This window comes from Odontesthes bonariensis, chromosome 18 (assembly GCF_027942865.1).
Source record: "Odontesthes bonariensis isolate fOdoBon6 chromosome 18, fOdoBon6.hap1, whole genome shotgun sequence".
Taxonomy (NCBI): domain Eukaryota; kingdom Metazoa; phylum Chordata; class Actinopteri; order Atheriniformes; family Atherinopsidae; genus Odontesthes; species Odontesthes bonariensis.
Window position 1 is genome coordinate 19,498,911 of NC_134523.1, and position 26,006 is coordinate 19,524,916.

The 26,006-nt window shown below is 43.3% G+C and overlaps 1 long non-coding RNA gene and 1 pseudogene across 1 annotated transcript; both read right to left on the reverse strand.

Annotated features, from left to right (window-relative positions):
• LOC142368247 (uncharacterized) overlaps positions 1 to 10,481 on the reverse strand; it is a 33,121-nt pseudogene extending 22,640 nt beyond the window's left edge.
• Positions 10,482 to 12,641: 2,160 nt separating this feature from the next.
• LOC142367436 (uncharacterized) lies at positions 12,642 to 20,005 on the reverse strand. Its single transcript, XR_012767093.1, has 3 exons — positions 19,698 to 20,005; positions 19,339 to 19,493; positions 12,642 to 17,734 (listed from the first exon to the last, which is right to left on the reverse strand). It is a non-coding gene; the product is annotated as an uncharacterized LOC142367436 (long non-coding RNA).
• Positions 20,006 to 26,006: the final 6,001 nt, after the last annotated feature.

Here is a 26,006-nt window from a genome sequence, read left to right on the forward strand (position 1 = left end):
TTTTAAACCTTTGCTGATTGTCACAGTTTGTGCCTCAGGTTCTGGTTTTTGGTTCTCCACCATAACCAACAGCTCAAATGTATTCTTGCAAGAACTAGAACAAACTTGGATAAATTCACCCCCGGACGTCTTCAGGAAAACACCCGAACCTCATTGGATGAGGGTCTTAACTTAAGCTGATTCAATGGGAGAAAGGTCATGAGATCATGAAAATGAATGAAAATCATTTGCATTTATCATTGCAAAGATATACAGTTTTACTTTGGTAAGCTTTAAACAGCCATTTTGGAGTCATGTTGTTCAGGTAAGAGGATGGCATCATCATCTTCAAGACTTTCTTTGGCAAGGCAGAAGCACAAGGCAAAAAATAATTCCTTTGGCTAGAGTGGGAATTATCAGCATCACTGGAGCATGTCATGGAGCGATTCATACTTTTATAAATGAATTCCTATCATAACCCAACACAATCAGGCTCTCTGACCTGCTCTCTTCCTCTCTGTCCTGATCAGAAACCTGCTCAGGTTTTCCTGGAGTTTCATCTCCTTCATTAAAATGCTTTGCCCTCGGGCGGCTGTCGCCTCATGCATTTGCACAGGTGCAAGATAACGTAAGATTCTCACACACACACACACACACACACACACACACACACACACACACACACTCTGTAATCAAGGGAAAGTGAGGCGAGTCAGCTCAGAGCATCTGTAGGTTTTTACAGAAGAATCATCTCATGTTTTTAAGTGTTTGTTTGAACAGTAGATTTACACTATTCTCTTCCACAGTCTGTCTTGTTATCTGCAGCACTCTAGCTTCTTGCTCTGAGTTTAAACAGAATTCAGTTATTTATACCTGATTTTAACTTCCAAAGACACTATATTTATGGAGAGATTACTCAACGGGCTAAAGTATGTTGTAAAATGACATATAAAAGCAAAGTCGTAAAGGCTAAAAGGGAGTTTTGGGAGGTTTGCCAGTGGGCCGCTTACATGTTCCCATCAGAAAAACAAACAAAAAAAAGTGCCAGTGTCTTTTTTTCAATTTGTCCAATGAGTAAAGAGCTTATGGGACCACCAACAGAAAATAACTGCACCCAGCTTGTGAAAATCTCTTAACTTTTCAGACAGGTTCAGGTTCCCTGTAGCTACTTTTGAGTCAACCAATCGCATGACTGAGAAGCATTCTGTTTTTCCTGAGTTTAAGTTGTTGATCTGTCAGACACAAATGATCACAACAAGCACAGAGAAAACCCATTTAGGAGCAGCAGTTGATCCAGACACTAGTGCTGCTGTTGAGTGTTGTGCTTTTATCACTGTATGAGTTGCAAGTTGTTCTTCTCGTTCCTCTGCAGGTGTTTTTCTGCCATTAAAAAACTGGATGTGGACACACGTATTACTTTTACGCATTCACTTTCCACGCTAGGGACTGACTGCTTCCAGCTCGGGGAAGCAATCCCCCCGTCACAAACTGTCAAAGGTAGTAGAAGCAGAGTCTGAGCCAAGGCTTAACGTTTTTGTTTTATTCAGTCTCTTGTAGCCTTAAAAAGCATTTTGAAAATGTAGAAAATAGATACGATAAAGATGTGAAGATGGCATTAAAAGCTCAGGTGTAAAGACTTAAGGTTGTGGATGGTGACTCAGCTGAAATATGAAACATATTTTTCGAGTGGATAAACAATCACAGACGTGGCTCCAGGTACAGAGTGGATGATGAGACTGGTAATGACTGTAAAATGTCACATTGCCAATATATTATCAAGAAAGGTCAAATCAATGGTCATAGGATTTTCTTTGAATGTCATTTGAAGAGGAAAAATTAAACTGGTTCTTAAAACATTTAAAAATTGAAAAGCATGTACGATAAAAGATCCCTTCATGCTTTTGTTCCCTTTGAGCAGCAATAATATTTTGCAGTTTAGTAGAAAACAATCACACAAGGGATTTTATGTTCATATGATTCATATGTTCAGAGGTTCCTGAGGTTTACTTTGTAAATGAAAGGGACAGCCCAGTCAGTTTTATTCTTACATTACAAATATATTTATCTATTGTGCTGCGCTAAAAACCAGTCTTTTATTAATTAATGATGAATTAAAGTTGTTGAATGTCCGACTTAAGTTGTCATTGAGTAAAGCTTCTCAAAGGCTAACATTTGTGAAGAGCAGGCAGAGGCTCTGTGACTCAGGAGACCTCAGAGGCCTTTATGTTAATATCTATGCTGGTTTGGATTTGCCGCTGGAATTTATTCTGCCTTTAACTTTCTTTTTAAATCGGTTATGATGCACAACCATGACAACAGAAAAGTTGCATGTGGGAGCAGCTGATTCAGATTTCCAAAGCTATTGTTATGCCTGAATTAATGAATTGAAGAGATGACAACTAGGATGAAAAGCAGGAGCAAAACGATCGTTTCTGTCGGATCATATAATTTATCATGATTGTTGACTTTAGTATAAGCTCTAGATTATTACAACTTTTTGTTCTTGTTATAATGGCTGTTACCAATATATTGTTATCATTATTATAATCAACAATGACTGACATTTTTTATTTTAATATTATTATTACTTTTATTAACATCAATAGTTTGTCTCAAACATAGAAGTGGAGCAAGAGACTGTGAAAGCAAAAACTCTCAAAATGTTTTGCTAAACACAGGTGGCTGAGATTTTGCAGAACTAGAGGAGTTTTGCAAAGATCCTGCAGCTTGTTTTTCGCTATTTCAAAAGCCTGCAAGCTAAGAGTTATTGTGACAAACACTCACTTCAATGTACATCAAAAGTCAACCTACAGAAGGCTGGACACTACAGCCTATCCCAGCTGTCATTGGGCGAGAGGCGAGGTACATCCTGGACAGGTTGCCAGTCCATCACTGGGCCACATAGAGGCAAACAAGACACACAACAATGCACGCTCACTCTCACTCCTTGGGACAATTCAGAATCAACCATGCATGTTTTTGGACAGTAGGAGGAAGCCAGAGTACCTGGAGAGAACCCACGCATGCATACACAGGAAGAACATGCAAACTCCACACAGAAAGGTCCTCTTGCTGTGAGGTGACGGTGCTCATCACCACACCACTGTGCAGCCCTAAATATAAACTAAAACAAGAAAAAGAACTGTCTGCAATCTGAAATGAATCACATAATGCTGACCAATAGATATGCAGTATTTGGCATTTCAGCTTTTTGTTTATGGCTCCAATCAGGCAGTGTGATATATCAGTTATATTTGGCAGCAGTACCAAGGACTCTTGCCTCCCCCTTTGTAAGCAGCAGCATGTTGAAATTTGTCTTCCACCCATCGACCATCTGTCAGCCTTCACATATGATGACTCACGTATGCAGATTATGGAAAATACAGGCTAATATTAGCTCTCCATATGACTGTCCACAGAGAGATGATGAGAAGCAGCTTAATGTCCAAATGCTTTTTGAATCTTAAAATGCAACTTCCATCTTTTCATTCTGGTTTGTTTCTGCAGTTGGGCCCACAGAAATGACTTTATGTGAAATGAAAAGGCAGATCAATCCAGAATGAGAGGTTAAAGCTCCACGAGTACAGCAGTTTTAAGTCAGTGAAAGACACAAACAAAATACAACCAAAAGCAACACTAGGAAGCAGAAGGCAAGAGATAAAAAGATGAAAGAAATGAAAAAGGGAAAGTAGAGTCTTGAAAGACAACAGTAAAACCAAACATCCTTAAACTGAACAGTTTATACTAAACAGAACAAAAAGCAAAAGAGACATCATCAAAAATAAACCTGAAAAAAAATCTTCAAAAACAGAAAAAAAGGCCCATAAACAATCAAATTAGGTCCAACAGGAAGTTTTATTTATTTACAAAACAAGAGTGCAGTCTCAAAAAATTAGCTCAGACAGAAGGCAGGAAGATAAATCTACTCTTACAACTTCCAACTATTAAGAAAATGCAGAGGAGCTCTGTTCACACACTGATACACACAATCTGCACGTCACGTATACGGTTGAAAAAAGAGCAGATACAAACACAGCTGAGAAATCACTGCATTGCACATGTATGCAAGCAAATGAGTCAGAACCACTGAAACATTTCTTTATGCTCTCAACACTTTTTTTCCAATTATGTTTTGCAATTCCAGAATCTTAAATTTTTACATTTGACTCAACCAAACCAAAAATTTTTTTATTGTCATTGATCTGTATTTCTTGTCATGTGATAGCGTTGGATTTGACACATGTAATAAGAGAAAAGGCATCTCACAACAACCCAGTCTCACAAGAAAACACATAGCAGTCATGTTTGTCCACAAGTACAAAATGTAATAGTCATACAAAGAAGGCGCCGGCATTGTGAGATGGTTATGTTTGCCTGTTGTTTTATAAAAGGAACCAAGTATTTATCAGTATTCAAGCCTAACCGTATACTTGTCGTCCCTGACACTAAACACGTTTTTATTAATATCTAAACCTAGCGATGTAGTCTTTTTATGCTTAAGCCAAACAAACTGCAATGGAGTCCAAAGACTTTTTTCTTGGTTCTCTTGCATGACAGTCCACAGTGTAAAGACAATGTCCACCCATACCTACCTGCCTCCTTTATAAGCATGTTGCAGATGTGCAATATCACATTTAGGAAAATTTCACGATATGCAAACCATAGAAATGTCAGCCCATACAGCCCAGAATATGTAGAAATGTTAACATTTTTGAGTCTTTCTTGTGAAACTGTAACATTTTGTGCTGTGGACCAACGTACCTGTGACACTGACTCTGTAAGAGGCTGTGTTCATTAAAACTGCATTCATGTAATTAGGATAATTTTTTTCTGGATTTAGTCAGTCAAGATCTTAACTCACAAATTAATCTTAACAAACAAAAAGTAATTTGTGTTTAAATTTCTGTGTAACGCATGTTTCATGAACTCAGCCTAAAACATTTCAGCTTAAGAAATGCAGACACGTATCAAGTCAAAACAGTGCTTTGATTTCAGCTTGGTTCATGTTTTCATTTGACTTTAATAAAAAAAAAAAAAGAGTTATCATACCCATGAAGCGGCTACTTAAAATGTTTATCAAAACTAGAAACTTTGATGAACAACAATACAAGAGTAATATACAGTGTCAAACCTAATAAACATCTCAGATGCTTCAGTCATCTTGAGGCGACATGAAAAAGAACATTAACTCTGCCACCAGATAAAGACACACTGCAGAGAAGGACATGTGATTTGTACAAAATCCCCAAAACATTCAGCTGAAAAGTACATCAGTTTGTTTGTTTGTGTGACACTTTTTCACAGCCATAACACAGAAAAAACCAGTAAAAACAAACAAATCATTGTTATTTATTATTATTAAAAAAAAATCATTTACAACAAGATTTCACAGTTTCAAGGCAGAAACATTTCCAGGACAACAAGGTACTTCAGGGAAAAATCCACCTTTCGACCCCCATCTATAACTTATTTAGTATGTTTTAAATGAGATATTCTAAACACTGTTTTATATTCTGTATTCTAACATTCCCCCAGAACAGTGCTTTGGAATAAAAGCTTTCTCTAGTCTTTCTTTGGGTCATTTTCCATCTGTTTATGGCTGTTTTCTCTCTCTCTTGTTGACCTGGGTCTGTTGTGCTGTTGTGTCTGTGTTGTTTAGCATCCCTCACAGTAATTTAATATCTTTGTGGTTTGTTTTGCAGTAATTTGTGTCCATTTCTACTTCTTTAGGCCCCAGACTTTCTGACACTTCAGGCTTGTGAGCCGATGCCCACTATGCCCGATAACAATCCATTTATGTCTCTGGGTGGATTTTTCCTTCAGGTACAGTGTGAAAAACAAACGGTTGGGGTAAACCAGCAGCTCAGGGGCAAAGTTCATATATGAGGTTATGGCCATTCTCAAAGATTTACATAAATACACACATCATAGAAACAAACGGCCACCAGAGACAGACATCCGGTCTCAACTCCCTTAAAGGGTAAAAACAGCAGTGAGAGTGCTGCTAGAGTTGCTTATCCTTTGTAAACAGACTTAGTGTAAGGCAAGGAGGAAAAGGAGGATAAGCAGCTAGAAAAAGGACGTGAGGTTGAGAATGAGGAGCGATGAAGATGTGGGAGGAAAACAGGATAGTAAAGAGGAAGAGCAGGATGAAGATGGCTAAAAGGCAGCCAATAGAATTAAAGGGCTGAGAGACACAAACTTCTTCTGAGGGCTTAAACAATAAAGTCTGCTGCAGCAGAAAATCCTGCAGAAGAAAATGTTCAAACCATCTGTCAGTTTTTTAACAATGTCCTAAACCATCTGTGATCAAATCGGACAACAAAGGACAATAACCCCTCTTAAGCTCAAAGCGGTAGAGACTTTTACCGTCTTCACAGTTTTTTTTCCAATATTTGCGTCCCTTTCTCTGCTGTAATATTCCCTGATATCAAGTCAAATATCTACGATCTATTATTATAATTCTATATAATAGTTCAGTGAGAAACCACAAAGTGGACAAAGACCCAAACGCAGGACTACAGGAGGAGGGGGCAAAGACAGGCAGTGAACATGACAGTGGCTTTGTTAGAGAAACTAAAGCATGATGAATTAAAGCAGCAAGAGCAAATTATTAACAGAAAGTTACAAGGAGGAAACCAGAAGAGGAACAAAGGAAGGACTGATGGACGAACAGATTGACTGACAGACAAACTGGCTGTGAGGAAATGACGACAGAGGATAACGAAAGTTACGTATGTAACTACGGTTCTATGAATCCTGGATGACCGCCAGAGGCGGTGCTTTCAAGAACTGAATGATACATCTCGCGCATGCGCAGGTCGAGTGTTTATACCAACAAAGTCACTCGTGACCCCCTGCTGACCCCGGAGAGCCTATATCTTCCGGTGGCATCAGCAGATCGGTTCCTTCAGAATCTTCTCGCGAGTACACAAGGATTCTGAGTGACAGAACGCTCTGGCGGTCATCCAGGATTCATAGAACCGTAGTTACATACGTAACTTTCGTTCTATTTCATCCTTACTGACCGCCAGAGGCGGTGCTTTCAAGCACTGGATGACTCATACCAGAAAAGTCACGAGGAATCCAGCACCTACTCACTTTACTGAGAGGAAGCAGCAGAGTCGGGCAGCAGGACCACAGCCAACGGGTGGGGAATGGCAACATTCACTCGATAGAACCTGGAGAAGGTACTCGGTGACGCCCATGACGCTGCTTCACAGATGTCCTCCAGGGGAACGCCCCGTAGGGCTGCCCATGACGTCGAGACAGCTCTGGTGGAGTGGCAGCTCACCCCAGCTGGCGGGGGGTGCCCACTTCCCTTATATGCCTGGGTGATGGTGTCCACCACCCAGTGAGACAGTCGCTGTTTAGAGAGTGCACAGCCCCTCCGAGGGCCACCATAGCAGAGGAAGAGCTGGTCCGACTGCCTGATACCGGCAGTCGCGGCCACGTAGGCTCTCAGAGCCCGCACAGGGCACAGTAGTTGTAACCTGTCCTCCCCCTCCGGGAGAACAAACTGTGCCAGGTGGATAGGTCTGTTGAGGTTCGACGAAGACAGCACCTTCGGGAGAAAGGTGGAGTTTGGCCATAGGGAAACCCCTGAGCCATCCGAGTTCCACCTCATGCAGGAGTCGCTCACCGACAGAGCATGCAGCTCCCCGACGCGCTTCGCTGATGCGATGGCGAGGAGAAAGGCAGTCTTAGCGGAGACCCACCTCAGCCCTGCCTGAGCAAGGGGTTCAAAGGGAGGCGAGCACAGAGCGCCGAGCACCAAGTGCAGATCCCATGGCGGGGTGCGCCACATTTGTGGGGGGCGCAACCGCCGCGCACCTTTCAGGAAAAGGGACACCAACCTGTGGCTCCCCACCGTGCCGTTATCCACTCGAGCATGCCGAGAGGAAATGGCTGCGACATACACCCTCAGGGTAGCGGGGGACCGGCCGCCATCCAGGAGTGACTGGAGGAACTCCAGAATCTTAGGGACAGGACAGTGCACAGGGTTCTCACCCCTGTCCAAGCACCATGTAGTGAACAGCCGCCACCTCTGTTCATAATGCGCCCGGGTAGAAGGCGCCCTCGCGTTTAGGATGGTATGGCAGACATCGCCAGAGCACTCAGTCAGCAGCGGATCGGGCCCTGCAGTGGCCAGACCCACAGCTGCAGGCGGGAAGGGTCGGGATGCCAGATCTGACCCTGCCACTGAGACAGGAGATCCCTCCTGTCGGGGAGGCGCCACGGGGAACCGCTGCAGAGCCTGTGCAGCAGTGGAAAACCACGTCCTCCCTGGCCAAAAGGGGGCTACCAACAGCAGCCTGTGGCCCTGCTGGAGGACCCTCTGTAGTGTAGGGACTATCAGAGGGATCGGCGGGAAAGCATAGAGGAGAACCTCTGGCCAGTCGTGGGCAAGAGCATCCTGGCCCAGGGGACTGCTCTCCTCTGTCCAGGAGAACCAGAGGGGGCAATGGGTCGACTCTTCTGAGGCAAAGAGGTCCACGTTTGCCCTGCCGAAGGTGGTCCAGATATTGAGCACCACCTCCGGATGAAGCTGCCACTCCCCCGGCGGAGGCTTGCAACGGGAGAGCAAGTCCGCCGTCTGGTTGCGTTCCCCGGGCAAATACATTGCCCTCAGGCTGGCTAGGCGTGGTGCTGCCCACAGCAGGAGGTCCTGGGATGCCTGCAGCAGCAGTGCAGACCTGGTGCCACCTTGGTGGTTTATGTGGGAGACGGCCGAAACATTGTCCGACCGCACGAGTACATGTCGGCCCCTCAAGAAAGGGAGGAAAGCCTGCAACGCCCTGTGCACAGCCCGCAGCTCCAGTGCGTTGATGTGCTGTGAGCGGTCCCGCGCCGGCCACAGCCCCTGAGCCGTCCGGTTCTGCCAGACGGCGCCCCACCCCGAGAGGGAGGCGTCCGTGGTGACTGTCTCCCGACGGGATGCAATGGAGCCCATGGGCATGCCCTGGAGGAGAAACGAACGCTTCCTCCACGGGGCCAGGGCAAGAAGGCAACAGTGGGACACCCTGAGCCTCCTGTGCCTGTGTCTCTTGGCTTCCAGGTGAAAGCTGTGCAACCACCTCTGGAGGGGACGCAGCGACAGCAATCCTAAGGGGACCACGGCAGCCGCAGCGGTCAGTTTCCCCAGGACGTGTAAGAACTCCACGTAGTGGAACCGCCTGCCTTTCCGAAACGGGAGGAGGCGGCGGAGGATGTCGTTCACCCGCCGTGGCGACGGGCAGGCCGTCATGGTGACCGCATCGAGGGTCACCCCAAGAAAAACCGTGCCCTGTGATGGGGCCAGGCCACTCTTTGTAAAATTCACCCTGAGGCCCAAACGGGCCACATGGGAAAGAAGACACGTCGTGTCGAGGGCCACCTGAGACTGGGACGGCGCACAGACGAGCCAGTCATCCAGATACGGCAAGATCGTCATGCCCCGCGACTGTAGGTGCGAGAGGGCTGCCGTCACACACCTGGTGAACACCCGTGGGGAGAGGGAGAGACCAAACGGGAGCACCCTGAACTGGAAATGACGCCCCTGAAAGGCGAATCGCAGAAACTGCCGATGGTGTGGCGCCACAGGAACGTGAAAGTAGGCATCCTCCAGGTCTATTGAGGTAAACCACTCCCCTCTGGAGACAGTACGCAGAACCTCTGCAGTGGTCAACATGTGGAACCTCAAGACCTTCAGGAACCTGTTGAGGTTCCTGAGGTCGAGGATAGGTCGGAATCCGCCATCTTTCTTTGCTACCAGAAAGTAAGTCGAGTAGAACCCCCCGGGGTGCAACAGGGGATCTACCGGTTCGATGGCACCCTTGCCCAGGAGGACGAACAGCCCCTGGGCGAGGGCTCAGGCTTTCGCCGGGTCGCGGATGATAGTCATCCTGACTCGGCCATGGGTTGGGGGCCGACGTCGGAACTGAAGTTTGTACCCGTGGGTCAAGGTGGAAAGAACCCACGGGTCCCTGGTGGAAGCAGCCCAGTACCTGAGCTGCTGCTGGGAAAAAAAGCCGACGGTCGGCCCCGTGGCCTCAGCGCCGGGCCCCCCGACCTCTAAAGGCTCCAGGGGCACGACGGGCAGTACGTGAGACCTGAGGTTGCCCAGGGGGCAGCCGCTCAGGCGCCCGAAAGGTCTGCGCCCGCCGCTGAGCAGGCTGTGGGCGTGAGTACTGGGGCCTAGGGAGGCCCCTGGCCTGTGAGTGGCTGCTGCACTGTGGGGCAGCTGGACGGCCCCTAGGGTTGCCAGGAGGCGGCGCGCTTCTGTGAAGCTCAGACAGCTGCTGCCGGGTCTTTCCAGCTTGGACCGTGCGCTCGAGGGCTTCCAGAGCCGCGGAACCATAGGCCTCATAGGCCCTCGACAGTAAATCATCCGTAACCCGGCACTGGGGGCGAGGACACCTCGCCTCCTGTGTCAGAGCCTCATCGGGTGAGATGATCAGGGCGGCTATAGTGGGCTCAACCGCTGGCATGCGGTCCAGGCCGAACTTGGATGCGTCCTGCATGGCTGCCAGGGTCCGAGCATCAGCTGTTGGACGGGTAGGGGCCCTAGGGTCCCTCCAGAATGTCTGCAACTCCCTCAGATACTCTTCTGATGGAGGCACAGTTAGTTCAGCGGGGTTGAGGAGCGCCTGAAAAAGGCAATGGCCGAAGCTAGCTGAGCCTGCGGCACATCCAGCTGCAGCTTGGCTTGAGCCGTACGAATGGCGGCTCCCATAGAGCATTCCTCGCTACCACCCGCAGAGCTACGGGCTGAAGAAAGGGAGCCCGCTGCAGAGGGACGGGAGGCTTCGTCTCCCAGGAGCACGCCCGACGCGTAGTCCTGAAACATAGTAGCCGAAGCTGCTATGGAAAACGCATCCTCCTCCGGCCCGAAGGAGGCCGTCGGAGGAACAAGGGCACCTGGCTGGGTTGCCCCAGCCCCAGGTTGGAGGGCCAGGAGGAGAGAGTTCATGCTGTCAAGCTCTGCTGTCAGCTGATCCACTCTGGAAGTAAGCCCGGACCCCTTAGCCCTCTTCCCGGAGGTGGAGCCTGCAGTCCCAGCAGGCCGACGCCAGGGTCGGCTAGAACCAACCCGGGGCCAGCCGCTGGTCGGGGGTCAACTGGGGAGACAAGGGAGGGCCCAACAGGCGCTCTACCTCAGCCAGCCTTGCAGCTCTGACAGCATGAGGCAAGATACCACAGTTCATGCAGGACTCGTCTGAAAGACCCTGCCTAAGATGTCCGAGGCCAAGGCACGAAGGACACAGATCATGGCCATCCTCAAGCTGAAGAGGAGCCATACAGGCCGAGCAGGAGTGGTTGTCATCCATGTTGGGACCACCGGCTCTATATATATATGTATATATATATATATATATATATATATATACACAATATATTTGAAATATGTATGTATTTATTTATTTTATTTATTTTTCTTCTTAGCTATAGATGAATGCTGGGAGAGGGAGCCGCAAACGGTGCCTTCACCAACAATCAACTACAGGCCACCTGTGCTGGGAGCGGGGGGCGCACACGCCGCCTTCACCAGGAGAGGGGCTATTGTTTATTCGCTTGTCTATAGGTGGATGCCGGGAGAGGGAGCCGCAAACGGCGCCTTCACCAACAACCACTATAGGCCGCCTGTGCTGGGAGCGGGGGGCACACACGCCCCCGTCACCAGGAGAGGGGCTATTGCTGTATTTATACACTCGTCTATAGGTGGATGCCGGGAGAGGGAGCCGCAAACGGTGCCTTCACCGACAACCACTATAGGCCACCTGTGCTGGGAGCGGGGGGCGCACACGCAGCCGTCACCAGGAGAGGGGCAGAACAATAACAGCAAACAAAAGAAGTTGAGAAAAAAAAAACGGCACAACCGAGTTGGCCGCTTCAACATAGGCAGGTTACAGATGCCGGTAGAGGGCTAGCAAACATATAGCCTTCACCTAACCTGGAAAACCAGCGCCAACTGCTGGACGGCAAAATGTTTTGCCTGCGGTTGGGTCTGGCTTCGAACCACTTTTCATTTTGAAAATACTGCCCTGAATCTGGCAGATGGCAACTAAACCAATCACAACGCAGAGATGTGTTTTGAATCAACGCGGGCGGGGCAGAGGGTCAGAGCGTTGGCCTATAGGCACAGACACGGTTTGAAAGACAATGGGTTGTGCTCATCAACAATGTTCCGTTGTATCCATTCATCGGAGCCAGACTAAATTAGACATCCAATCCATTTAGGCTGGTTTATCAGGCTAGCCTTCACCAACAACGTAACTATAAACAAACTGTTACTTACGTGCGGCTGCACAGCACCGGGAGAAGGAGCGAGCACGCTGCCTAAACCGGCGCTTGTAACAACCAGCATTACACTTCATCAGCCGAGGAAAAAACAAAGTTACAGACCTCTCGGCGGAGTTCGTTGCGGTCTCTGAAGGGCGAGCAGCTCGTAGCTTCGACGGAACGTCACGAGACCACCAGCAGCGAACAATGAAGCAATAGTATGGTTTTAGAAATTCGTCTCGTATGTAGACGCGGTAATACCTGCGAGCGAGAAGATGAAAAGGAACCGATCTGCTGATGCCACCGGAAGATATAGGCTCTCCGGGGTCAGCAGGGGGTCACGAGTGACTTTGTTGGTATAAACACTCGACCTGCGCATGCGCGAGATGTATCATTCAGTGCTTGAAAGCACCGCCTCTGGCGGTCAGTAAGGATGAAATAGAACTCTGAATGTATACTGAGCGAAAAATGACAAAATGAGCGACAGGTGAGGGCGATCAGCAGTGGACACCAGGTATGACAAGGCAGCAGCAAAACTACAAGACATGAGGAAAAGATCAGGATCTACCAAAATAAATCAGGAAATAACGAGACATGAACAAAAACCCATAGATCATGAGACTTTGTGTCTTGGCAGTTGTTAATTGTCTCAGTTGCAACCGTCCGTGGTCATTCCTCATGTCCCTGCGGTCGATTAATCTGTTTACATTTGAGCGATGTAAAAAAAAAAAGAAACGCTAATTTACGTTTGATTAAATTTGATTGAATCATCTGTCTCAAGTTGTTTTCTCTGCTGGTTGATGTTGATGTTCTTTGTGCCCACTACTGCAGAGTCACGATTATTGTTTTCCTTCTCTAAATTGCATGTGTTCTTCTCAGGTTCCTATCAACAAATAAAAAGTCTTTTGGGTGTTACTTGGGTACTGTCAGCCTGCCACTCTGAAGGCTTTGTTTAGCCTCGGAGGCTTGATTAATGACTCCCTTTCTCTTTGTTCCTTGCTTCTTTCTTGTTTTATCTGGATGGATTTAGCAACATTTTCATGCTGTTTTTGTTTTGCTTTTAGATTTAAAAAGCACAGAAAAACAGAGGAGAGTGGAGGGAGACACACAGGAAATTTGTTTAAGCGTTTGCTCTAAATGTTCCTCATATTCAGTTGGATCTACAGCACTCGTCTTCTCGTGTCATGTTTTCATTTGTCCCATTGACTCATCTCCACCTGCTCATGAAGAGGCTGATGATGATGATTATGTTGATGAACTGCAGCCAGTCCTGAATGTTTGTTTTCCATATTAAATTCATGGAAAACACAGCTTCATTACCAGTTCATTTTTGCCATAGACTGACTTAAAGACATAAACTTCTCTAAACTGTCTTGGCTGCATGAACTTTGCTGTTTGCCAGAAATGCATTTCGTTATAGAATGGTAGAAATAAACCTCTGTGTTGTATCACCTACATCCAAAGATGTACACCTGACCTGACCATTGCAGGAACGTCTTAAACCTGTAATTTATCAAATGGCCAGCAGGAAGACCCTCCTCTGGTTGTAAACGATTAAATATGCAGAATCTTATCTAAAGTAATGCAAACTGGAGTATTCTTTAATGCATAGATACCATGTGAATGAATGGGAGTTACCTTGTGGGAGCTATCAGACTGAGTTTTCAGTGTCAGCCTATATTATACTATAGATGAGCTCTAATAATACCACCTGAATACAAAATTCAACCTGAATGCAAAGTTTTTGAAGGCCTCTGTCCCAACAATGCTTGCCTGCAAACCCAAGTCCACACAATGTAAGTGTATGACCTTCTGTGTAACCACACAATATTGTCACCAAAAGCTTGTTTGTAGATAAGCTACCTAAATACCAAACTCTAACCTAAAGAAAATAACATAGAAAATGGTCTGTATCCCCACAGTGCAGCTGGATAAATCTATATGTCCCCGAAGAGTAACAATACATAGAACACAGGTGTCCACAGCCTTAAAACACATTACTGCACCTTAAATAAAAGCCCCAGCACGGATTTTTTCAACCTGCAGCAGCTGACAGCCGAGTAATGAGAGTTTTAGCTCTTTCAAGGGGAGACGAGTGCGAGAGAAAGTGAAGAGATAAGACCGTGAGACGTCTTTGAGAGAGAATTATTTTCTTCTTTTATCTCCATTTTACTTCTTTATAAGCTTTAGCAACACAAATGTGTTTTACCTGTCAAGGTGGTGAAGCTAATAGAGATTAACAAAAAAAAAAAACTGACTTGGGTGAGGATGAGTGGGAGGGTGAGAAATGAATTGAGTAAAGGTATGAGGGGACAATATGGAAGGAGAGATGGAGAGCAGAAGAGAAGAAAGGAAGGAGTTTAGCATTTCATGGGTTTAGTTTGGCAGTGAGTAGCTGGGTGTGTTCGACAGTCAGCGTTTGAATGTTTGCAGACAGCATATCCACTGCATCTGTTTGTGTGGTTTCATTAAGTACACGTGTGTCTAAGATATGCATGTGAAAACAGAGGCAGAGTGGACAATATCATGTTTATGACAGAGTGTGTTCCATCAAAAGGAGGTCACTGAGGCAGCAGAAGTTGCCTCAATGTGGCTGTGGATAAGGAGAGGAGGACCGTGGGTGGGGTAGCGCTACCTGGACACAAGCTGGGGCCCGACCGACCCCAGCTGGGTCGCCTGGGGGAGAGTGTATGATGTTTGAAAGACCTGAAACACTCAGTGACCCCAGGTAACATCACTGATGATGTGTCCAGGGTGCATCAAGTTGATGTATATTACAAGTGTTCCATCAAAATACTCCGGGAAATAATACTTGAGCATTTGCTTGTACTTAAATCTTAGTGAGCAAAGAAACATATTAAATAAATACATTTTTATCAATTTAAAAGGACAAATGAAAGGACTTTTAGAACAGTGAGGACATTTTATAAGAGGACGACGTCAAAAGAAAAGTGAGAGCATATTTTATAATTGAGGGCCTTTTTGCAGAGTAGGGATTTATTTTAGAAAAGCTGGAACATTCTGAGACCTCCTTTAAAACGGCAACATTTCCAGAAGTCGAACATTTTCACAGAATTCAGACATTTTGGAACGTTGTACAGTTTTTAACCAACAAAGTATAAATATATATTTATGTTTTTCTTTCTATAAAGAGTTACTTTTATAGAACTGAACCCTTTAATGTCCTAATCTATCATTTTATAAGACACATTTTTAGTGACTATACTGTACTTATTAAAAGTTTGAGGAAGTTAACCTCCCTGATCCAGTTCTACCACTTGGTTTAAAGAGTTAAAAGAGAGTAGTATGGAATAAAATTACTTTTTCAAATTTAGGTCATTTTACCATGCAGTGACAGCTAAACCATTCGCTTCCCACTGCTGTTGTCTTAGGACAACAAAGGGTTAAGTTGACCAATCATCAATCTCTGAAGCGTAAAAGTACAAATGAGTGAGTGTAAACAAAACAGGCTTTACGTCCTTTGTATAGAATTAAAGGATTTTTCATAATCTCAGACACATGTTTCCTGAGGACACCTGGCGAGCCGATTCAATAGCAAAATAAAGCTTTTATAATAATAATAATTAAAAAAAAGAATTAAAAATAGGTCACTCTATTTCAATCAGCTTCATACAGGCCACCCAAAAGTAACTTTTGCCCTATGATAATATATTTTACTCCAAATTCATGACAAGAAAAACTGTTTAATGGGAATGTTATGTCCAACCTCAGACATCCAACTTTAGTTCCCAAACTACAAATTCTAAATTTTTTCAATAAAAACTCTTTTAGCAAGTTCTTACAAACAAAATTCAACATAAGAAAATAGGTTCTCGATTATTTCTACAATTTGGATACAACTATTATTGAAAAGAAATAAAATTGTGAGCAAAAATGCTTGTTTTTTTTTCAGATCAGAATGGGTCAAAAATGATTAAACGTCTAGTAAATTTTATGGCTAAATTTAGACAAATTTAACTTTCAACGGACAAGCAAGCAGCTGCTTTTTCAGCATTTATTTCTAATCTACATGTTTTAGGAAAGGAAATTTTAAACGAGTGGAGCAGAGTTCAGATTTTCTTTCTGTCTTTCTTTGACAATTTTTTTTCCTCTCAGTTCAAACAGGACAAAAGGAAAAATGGAAAACTCTGACAAACAATGAAGAAATCATATTCACTTAAAGCTTAAAATTTGGGAAAATTGGCTCCACACTAAATGCTCTAAATGTAAACTTCGACCCTCAAAACAACAGGCACAACAACGGATATAAATGTGGAACTTTGAGGTTCTTTTCGTGACAAAGTCAGATATGTCGGACCATTTTGAAGATGCGTTGGAATAATGCCAGTAAAACTTAAGCCATAATTTACAAAGTATGTACAAAAAAGCTCAAAAACTGTGAGTCTTTGAAGCATAGCGGGTGACTCAACACTGACAAAAACACTAGCAGGAAGTGACAAACAGCCATGTAGAAACTCTATAATTAGAGGCATTCAGTAAATGAGAATGAAGAGGGCCTGGTTGCTCCTTCAATAGATGGAACAACTTAGAAATAACACTCTCCAGCAATCCTGGAGCTGGGCTGAAGACGTCCCACAGTTTAAAATAATAAGAAAAATAAATCAAAACAGCTTTTTTAAGATTCTATCTCTGATCTCTGGGAAGCACCCTCTCGGATCAGAGGAAGTCCTAGATCTTTTTCTAGTTCTCAAAATATGGAGGAAAAAAAAAAGTGTTTGCAACTTTCAACAGAGAAAAATTCCATTCAAAGTTTCAGTCAATGAAAGTTGAGAGCCTCCCGTCCGCCTGACCCCGCTGCGTTTAATCAGCAGAGGCTTTGACAAAGAGAGGACAAGAGAGGTCTCCCTCTGCTTCGGGAAGGAAATAAAAAATGGAAATCACTCTTTTTCCATTTCTAGCAGAGTTTTCTTTCCCTCAGGCGGCGGTTCGGTCACCTTCCCTGCAGTGAGGACCCCTCTGGAGAGCTTGGAAACCTAAAGACTCACCAAGCGGAGAGAAAATTTGGTCCTGCTGAGGAGAAGGGAGGAATATTGTTGGAATTGTTTGCTGAGCGGCAGGAAGAACGGGGAAATTGTAGGGTTCAGTCTGAAGGTCAGGACACCCAGCAGTGCCGTGGACTGACTACACTGGTCACAAAGTAATGTCCTCTGGGATAATGAACATTATTAAGCACAAATTACCAGAGAAATCAATGGAAAATGCATCTTTTTGGATATTTTTACCATTGTTCCTCTATATCGTCAATGTCTCTATCAATGCAAGAAGTGAACCGTGCTCGAATTTAGTTTTCAAACCTACCAGCAGGAAAAATGTCCAGAGACGAGTGGCTTTGCGTTTCCCTCCGAGTCTTCCTTCTGATTTCAAACCTTTTCTCTGCTCCAGGGGGTTTCCAGCTCAGAGGTTTGACAGGAGACCTCCGACCACGAGGAGACCCATTACACCAGAATATCTGTGGGTTGCCTAAGGGAGCCTGCTGCAAGAGAGACGAAATAAAACATAAAGCCCATCGCTGCAGTTACCTCGTGTGTTGACTTCAAACGTTCATTAAATTCACATGAAGGAAAAGCTGGTCTGTCCTGCTAAAGACACATTCCCACCTAAAAGAAAATTCAAGAAAATCTGATATAATATTTCCAGAAGATTTTATTTAAAGACTAACCAATCCTGTCAGCATTAGTGAAACCTGTTTCGGGGTAATTGATGTGATTTGTGTCAGTATTTAGGTTCAGCTGATAAGAAACATGATAGCTGTCCTTCCTAAAAGGATCCCGACAGGTGGCCCAGAACAACCTATAAGTCAATAAAATGCTTTTCTGAAACTGATAAGTTTTGGCAGACCTACAGGGTTCCAGTTATTTATTGTTTCCTCTCTATCTCGCTTGTTCTTTTCTCTTTTACTGTCCGCCTACCACCCAGGTGATCTTCTTGAGTCTTGTCCTGCTGGACATTTCTTCCCGTTACAAGTGAGTTTTCTTTCTTTTTTTTCTTACTGTCACCGAACCAACAAGGGAATATACAAAAAGATGAGGTGTTTTTTCAGACCAGAATCCTTTCTTTTTTTCCCTCCCACCTTTTTGTGTACGCACTACAGAAATAGTGGCCTATGGTGATTCATTGAAGTGTTTTTTTAGTGTCTACTTGATAGTAGGAGCTTTCCCAACATGAGGGGATTAATCTGTGATGCAAAGTCAACCGTACAAAGAACAGTTCATAAAATCAGCCTCTAAAAAGTTAGAACACAGAAGAATAGACTGACAGATAAACCCAAGATCAGTTGAGCCTGTCATGAAAGAACTGTAACATGAATTTTACGATTATCTTAAATGTACCACCTGCGGAGCAGACCACTAACTCCAGTGCTCCTATCTGTAGCATAAATGCAACCAAAGAAGAAGCCTTTGAAGGGCAACTACTCCCCAAAACCCTCCCTTGGAGTGCCCCTGGAACTGCATCTAAAATGCGCCGGTATTGGTCGTATTCAACTTTTTCTAAAAATGAAATGTACTGTAGTGTCTGACACTTAGCAGAGGTTCAGAAATGCATCAGGTTCAGTGTGTCCAGACAGGAGATGAATAATGGTAAACACCCCATGCGTAACTCCCTCAGTTAAGAATGTCCAGGACAGCCACACCAGGGATATAAACACACATATATATATTTTAGCCTGACGAGCGAGCCCACTCAGGGTCACCAAATAGAAGAAGGTTTACCCTACATAAGGAGAGAAGCACCCTCAGTGGAGGAGAGATGACACAGACTTTCAGGCTTTAAGGATCTCTCTAGATTTAATGCATCATTCTGTAATTCTGACACAGACTAGGTTGGCAATAAAATACTTCTGTGTTCGACCATGTCTGTGTCAGCAGAGTTCTTCCTTTACCCTCTACACATAGGCCGTTTGAGGGTGACCATCCCTTATACACTAGAGTACAACAGGCTAAATATTCTTGCAGATAAGAAACAAACTGTTGGCTAATATTCTATTGAGCATGTCCCCCCCCCTGGGACTATTTTGCAGGGGGCACTGTGGCTGCATCCTGAGCCTAGCACCAGAGAAGATGATTGAGATTAGCTTACAAGCAACAGCACTTTCCCCATTTTGTCAGCAATAATGGGCGCAGGCAGATCATTCTCCAAAGAAGTCTTGCACGGCGAGGCCAATTCAGCTCTAGATGTTTAAGTTTCCAGGATTTTGTTGGAAAGAGTCCTTTTTTTAACTGATAGACCATTGACTGCAATGAAAAGAATGAAGCAGCATTTAGAGGAAATCCTCTAATGTTATACAATGTTCAATGAATGAAACCAAGGAAATTCCATTTCATAAAATGGAAATTAGCTTTTTTATGGAACTCATTTGGAATATTTGGGTTCTTTAGAAAGTTTTGGGTTAATAACGAAAATTAAAAGACACGCTAAGTTTGTGTTAAGTGACTCACCTGTCGATATCTTTTCAGGAAAGCAGTGAGACATTACGTTGCAGCTGACGATCAGTTTTTAACCAAACTGGTAGAAAATGTAGCTGTAGTACAAATGTTGCGTTCATGGTTGTCATTTCTGTTGTGTCATCTCCATTCCTTCTGAGCTGATCTTTTGGCTGCAGACCTCAGCTGGCACTAAAAGCACCAGTTACTAAGCAACGGGAAGGCTGACAGGACAACGGTGAGCCACTGGAAACCGACTTGTCTCGTCTCTGCAGTCAAACCGATTCAACACAGCTTTGTTCAATCTGTGCTCCAGCCTCCAACTCTCCTGGGCCTCCTCCTCCTCCTCCTCCTCCTCCTCCTCCTCCTCCTCCTCCTCCTCCTCCTCCTCCTCCTCCTCCTCCTCCTCCTCCACAGTCACCTTCACAAGTTGTTTGAGTAAGTTTTTCAAAACTGATGATAAAAGTTCACGTTTTTAAGAAAGGGAACACAAAGCAAAAAAAAAAAAGAGAACAATATCTTCTCCCATGAGAGACAGCAACCCTAACATGCTGCCCGGCAGGCAGTTGATGAAATCCCAGCTCACCTTTCACACTCCTACATTCACTTCATGTTCTTGCTGCATCGCTGCTGTTTAATGCAGTGCTGCTGTCAGAGAACTGCAGAGCAGAGGGATTTCTACAACCTTCACATGATCTCAGCAGAAACCACCGCCACAGTTTGGAGGTTGACCATTTTACAAACACCAGATGTCAAATGTGTCCATGGTTTGTCAAATAATTTCACCAAATTTGCACATTTTGCAGAACATCCCACAAATCTTCCTGCATCTTGCGAGCAACAGTCACTCGTGAAATGCATGAAACACAACTGGTCAAATAAAGGAAGTTCATTTTTGAGTGTTTCTATCATTTTTCACCAGTAAATGTTGCCAACTTTCTTAATAAATTTGGCACTTTTTCAATGGTATTCACTGTGTTTAAATTGATGGTGTTTTTTGCCCAGATGTGCTGCCTGCCAGGCAGACTGAGACGACAATCAGACTCAAAGCAGTAAAAACACAAAGTACACATTTTCTCTTTGACCTGCCAAAGTGTGGAGAGGTTAGGAAATGTCTAGGTCATGAAAATGATAGTAATAATACTAATAATAGTGAGTTGTTGGCATGAACGCCGTAAAAAAAACATTCAAACATTAGGAACTTTCAGTATTTCACATTATTGACTATTTTGTCCAGATTTATTATGTCTTTAATTCAACTAATAAAAACAGTTCACAGGTAGTCTACAAAGTATTGCAAGTTGTGCAAACAAATAACTGAGCTAAATGTTTTCTAATTAGCTTTTCAGAACTTTTCACAGGTTATCTTTTGCAAATTGAACTTACTATTCATGGATGTGACTTAGGTGCTGTTTACACATACCCGGGTATTTTGATAAACGCATATTTTCTAACCTTCGTTTGCAAAAAAAACTAGGTGCACACAGCCCCGTTTTAAAAAAAAAACACGTCTACATTGATCCGCATAAATACGCTATCAAGAGCTGTTAAATTACGCCAAGCCTGACGGTGGCAGTGTTAGAACAATGAGAATTCCACACAAGCCAATCAGAAGCCTAATAGAGAACCGCTGACAGGAAGAACTTCCGGATCCTTTTCAAGTATCAAAATATGGCGCCAGGCTCATGTGTGTGGACTGATAGCGAGACTGAGCTACTTTTACACGTTGCGCTGGACTATAAAACTGCTAAAGCCGTGAAAAATGTCTTTGTTGTTCAATACATTGTATGACTGTAATTTTCAAAATCACACAAGCGAGTATAGCTCTCAACAACAGAAATGCTGCTAGTACCTCCATGCTTGCCAGATAAACAATGGACGGAGAGAATGGCGTTTTCACGCTAGCATCCTGCCAACATGGCAGATAGGGGTGGGGCTCTGTACTATGACGACAACTCCTCATTCCATTCCCAAAACTCCGTTTGTCTCTTTCAACCAGTTTACACACAAACGCTAAACGGAGTTTTTAAAAAATCTCCACTTTTGCCGGAGTTTTTTTTTAGCTTCGTTTTCGGATGAAAAAACTCCGTTTGTGTATAAACGAAAGGCAGAAACGAAGGGTCTTCGTTTATCAAAATACCCGGGTATGTGTAAACAGCACCTTACTGTAAGTGCTTAAAGTTGTCATAAGGTTTTTTTTAGTATGCAGTACCATGGCAATAAGGACTGTTGAAGGAAAGCTAAGGGACAAAATTAGAAAGGCAACTACAGTTAATACATAGTGTTGTCTCTTTTTTAGATTATTGAATTTTATGGTTAATTATTTTCAAAATACAGTACATTATAAATGTTGGGTGTAGTGTTAATGTAGTTTGAAACTAGTGAGTTAGTTAAGTCCCCACCCAGGTACTGAGGTGGATAATTGTTTAACAAGCTGAATCTTAGTTTTAGTCTGATGTAGATTCAACTGCCCAAAAATGTTTTTGCAAGTAAACATTTTTGGAGATGAAATCAAAGGTAAAGGTAAATCAGGCAGGTAAACTTCTAACCAGTTTTGCCAGGTTTGAAGCTAACTTTGAATTTGGAAAAATTGGTGGTTCTGATTGATCTTTGTGGTTATTACCAGTGAGAAAATGTGCACTTCTCTTTCTGCTTTTCTACTTTCTCAGTGCGATCGTCGTCTCAGTTTAAGCATTCAGTTGTCAGGGTTGCTGCCTCTCAGGCTGCCTGTCATGAAATCCGGTAATCGAAGGTGTCCTTCTCCATGTAGTCTGTCCAGGTGGAGGACGGCATGCTGCGATACGGGTCCAAAAGGATCCGGAAGCAGCGAACAATAAGAAGGCCCAAGAAGATGAAGAGGATAAGGACAAAGACAAAAGCCGCCCTCTGCTCGAGTGTGATGAAAGAGGCAGAGGCTGAGGATGATGAGGAGGGGGGGAAGTCTGATTCAGATGCAGAGAAGGTGCTGCTGTAGAGGTCATCAGCCATGTTGAGATGATGATGATTGGTCTGTTCAGACTGTGACTGTCCTCATCGGTCCACGGGACATCATCACTTTCATTGCAGATGCGCGTTGAAGTCAGAGAGGAGACGTCTGCAGGGAAAAAAACAAACAGCAGAAGTAATAAAGTGTTGATGCCACGTATTCCTTTTTACTGTCGAGTGTGACAAAGTTATGCCACAAAAGCTCAAAGTTTGGGGTTATAGGCAGAAAATCTTGGTTTATTATTTTCTAAAATCCTTTCTTGATTATTGAGATTATTTTCTAATCATCAACAATACTTGGCAATTATTTTTACGTTGATTGTGTAAATAAATGACTCAGGCAGTCACAGCGGCTCTTAACAGAAAAACAACATAAGAATGCTTCATGTACAAAATGGGGATTAAAATTAAAACAGAGGAAAAGACCCAGATGGAATCAAACACTTTTTCTTTTTAAGGTTTTTTCTTTTGGTTAATTCTGCAGACCTTTTCTGCTCCTAAAAGGTCATAATTCTTAAGACAACACTCACCTAAAACATCTTTAATAAAGTAAAACTCTTATCTTAATCATTCAAAATATCAGTGGAACAACACAACAAATACAGACAGAAATGAGTAAAAGTAAGAAATTTAAATTCACACTATTATCATGTATATAAATTTTTATATACAGAACAATTTATGATGTTAATCAGTCACAGTTAAACAAAAGAGGCTTTTCTAAGCTTGTATCTGTTAGCAAATAAACTGTAATAAAGTTATGTTAACTGTAAATAACACAATATTATTGACCAGCTGATGAATAGGATGTTACGCTTATGTGAAAAAGATGATTGCCTTATGAGTTATTGTTTTTTTATTCATTATAGAGGTTAGGCCCCATATCTTCTTTATTTATCCACATAACTGTCCATTTCCTAGCCTGTCAACTGAGATCATAATAACTTGGTTTTGACTGGCACCTTTCCTCTGATAATCCAAATTTCCGTTTATCTTCACAAAGCTTGAAGAAGTGAATCATCTTCATATACTGCATTATTCACAAATGCAAACACCGTGTGCTTCTGGTGGAAGGACATGAGGAGATAGTTGGGTAATGTCTGCAGGAAAATAAAAAATGCCTGAATAAAATCATTCCTAAGATCGAGGGCTGAGGGGCACCAAAGATTCAATGATCCAGAGATGAGTTTCCCAAACTTTTCAACCCTTAAGGGGGACATTTTTTTTTTTTTAAACCCGAACCTTATTTCTGGCATAAAATACGTTCATCTACTCACTGATAACAGTTTGGTGAAAGTCGGCGTCCTTTCGGAAGATATTTAGGTCACTCGAGATTCGCGTATATCCATATAACGGGAGAGAACAGGGCATAGACAACACAGCCTCTAAATAAGGCATTATCTGTCTTTATTTCACCAAAGACAAATTAATGAATGAACACGTACTATTGCACTGTTAGCTCATAGCTGCCGTGTTGTTGTTATCCGGGGCTATTGGGAGGCTTATAAGAAGCTTTCTGCATCTAGTGGGATGACTTCATTGACGCGCCCCGCTGCAGCACAGCTAGTGATCTAAATATCTTCGGAAGGACACTGACTTTCACCAAAATGTTATCGGTGTGTAGATGAACGTATTTTATGCCAGAGATTAGGTCCAGGTTTAAAAAAAATGAACTTCTCCTTTAAGTATGCAAACACACAAAACATCACACTATTCTTATCCCTTGGTTTTATCTCTTGTGATAATTATGACAAAAATATGCTATTCCCACTTTTGAATTTAATTTGAGTACTTCAGAGCATCTCCAGACCTCCAATAGATCTGGGACAGTAATAATGAATTTCAAGAGATATTTTATTTGTTCGTGTAGGGTTTAGGCTGTATGGTGGTCACAGCAACATCAGCCCAGTTCTTTTTATTTCTTTTGCCATAGACAGTATTTTTAAGAATCCATTTTTTCCTCAGAAAGACTCTGAGTTATAAAAAAACTCAGTTTTCTAACTCCAGTTTTTCTTCTCAAATGTTTTCATGCCAGCAGTCTGTGGGTGGGACTGTGGGTGTCATTTGTTTTAAACACATAAATCTGGGAAGAAACTGTTCATTTGCTTCCCACATGCAGATTAAAGCCAAACTCAATTGGCTTATAATGTTGCCATGTTTGTCTGTTTCGTGATCTGGGTCCAAAACACGAAGGTGAGGAACTACAGTGAATGTACTGGACTAAATCGAAACTGTAGATTAATAAAAGAAGGATGAACACTGTCTTCAGGTGAATGTGTGCCCATGAAGCTGCATTTTTGACTGCTCGAGGGGAGAAAGGATAGTCTTTTTCCAGACAATAGATATTTTGTGATCTGACTCACAAACAAACCAAAAAAAAATTGTGTTTATTTTTACATATCTGTGGATTTCCACGATTTTTAATTTTTTAAAATTTTTTATTTATAGAGCACAATTCGTACACAAGGTAATTCAAAGTGCTTTACAGCTACATAAAATCACAAGAAGGCAATAAAATCATTTAAAAAAAACAACAACATTAAAAATAATCATTAATTAATTAATTTAAAAGTGAAGAGTGCAGATAAATACTTTCAGGTGTCATATGCACAGCTAAATAGAACTGTTTTCAGCCTGGATTTAAACATTGTCAGAGTATAGGCCTGTCTCACATCTTCTGGAAGGCTGTTCCAGATGTTAGGAGCATAAAACTGAAACGCAGGCTCACATTGTTTAGTCCTGACTCTGGGCCCCAGCAGGAGACCCCTCCCTGAGGTTCTCAGAGCCCGAGTTGGTTCATATGGCTCTAACATGTCAGAGATGTACTTTGACGCATGACCATGAAGAGACAAGCAGAGCTGTTTTAAAGTCTATTCTCTGACAACAGGAAGCCAGGGCAGAGACCTGAGCACTGGACTAATATGGTCGTATTTCCTGGTTCTAGTCAGGACTCGAGCAGCAGCGTTCTGGATGTACTGCAGCTGTCTTACAGCCCGTTTAGAGCCCAGTGAGCAGGCCGTTACAGCAGTCTAACCTGCTGGAGACAAACACATGGATCAGTCTCTCTAAGTCTGGTTTAGACACTATTCCTTTGATTCTGGCAATGTTTTTTAGATGGTAAAAAGGTGCTGATGTTACTGATTTAATGTGGCTGTTAAAATTCAGGTCTGAGTCCAATATTACCCCGAGATTTCTAACTTGATAATTAGGTTTTAGAGAGAGAGTCTCAAGGTGACTGATAACACTTTCTCTTTGTTTCTGTGGGTCACAGACAATGATTTCACTTTTGTCTGAGTTTAGCCGGAGGAAATTGTTTTGCATCCACACACTGATCTGTTC